This window comes from Heterodontus francisci, chromosome 35 (assembly GCF_036365525.1).
Source record: "Heterodontus francisci isolate sHetFra1 chromosome 35, sHetFra1.hap1, whole genome shotgun sequence".
NCBI lineage: Eukaryota > Metazoa > Chordata > Chondrichthyes > Heterodontiformes > Heterodontidae > Heterodontus > Heterodontus francisci.
In genome coordinates this window covers 25,508,730-25,509,411 of record NC_090405.1, presented here as the reverse complement: position 1 = coordinate 25,509,411, position 682 = coordinate 25,508,730, and the positions used below count along the sequence as shown (strand labels likewise).

At 42.5% G+C, this 682-nt stretch overlaps 1 non-coding gene across 1 annotated transcript; it reads right to left on the bottom strand.

Moving 5' to 3' along the window:
- Window positions 1-236: 236 nt before the first annotated feature.
- trnar-ucg (transfer RNA arginine (anticodon UCG)) lies at window positions 237-325 on the bottom strand. The gene is given in 2 exon segments: window positions 237-272; window positions 289-325. It is a non-coding gene; the product is annotated as a tRNA-Arg (tRNA).
- Between the last annotated feature and the right edge of the window lie 357 nt (window positions 326-682).

Sequence of the window (682 nt, the reverse complement as noted above, 5' to 3'; positions counted from 1 at the left end):
ACGGTGTTTCCTGCAGTGAAACTGATCACTTTCAGCTCAGTCATTCAGGGACCTGGAATTCCTGCAGTTTGAGCCCGCTGTAACCCCAGCCCACTTCTGATTGGTCACCCTCTTCTCATGAAGTCAGTGACAGCACATGAGGAGGCCATTCGCCCCATCAAGTCCATGTCGGGTTTCCAATCTGTTCAGTCCCCGACTCGATCCCCAAAGCCCTGCATAATCCCTTTGGGTCAAAATGACCGTGGCAGGACTCGAACCTGCAATCTTCTGATAACATCATTGAATATACCGAAGTCAGACGCCTTATCCATTAGGCCACACGGCCATTAGCTTTCACGAGTTATTCAATCAGAGAATCTCGAAACACAAAATACAAAAAATCATTGGTTGAACCTGTCAACCTGGCAGAATATTTGAATTTGTGAAAGCCGCCAATTTCACTTTGGAAAAGAAGTGATCGACTGGAAAAGTACATAAAAATCTATTTTCCCGTAGCGGTTTAAATAAACTTTTAAAACACAATTTTGCTTTTACCGACTCAAATTGCTGGTGCTATTTTATGAACAGCTTTATCTTGCCAATTTTTGTCAACTTCTCATCCGTAACTGACAGTAAAAGACTCCGTTCAGCAATCTTTCACACGACAAATAACTCAAACTCGGTGTGGAAGTAATAAATTACA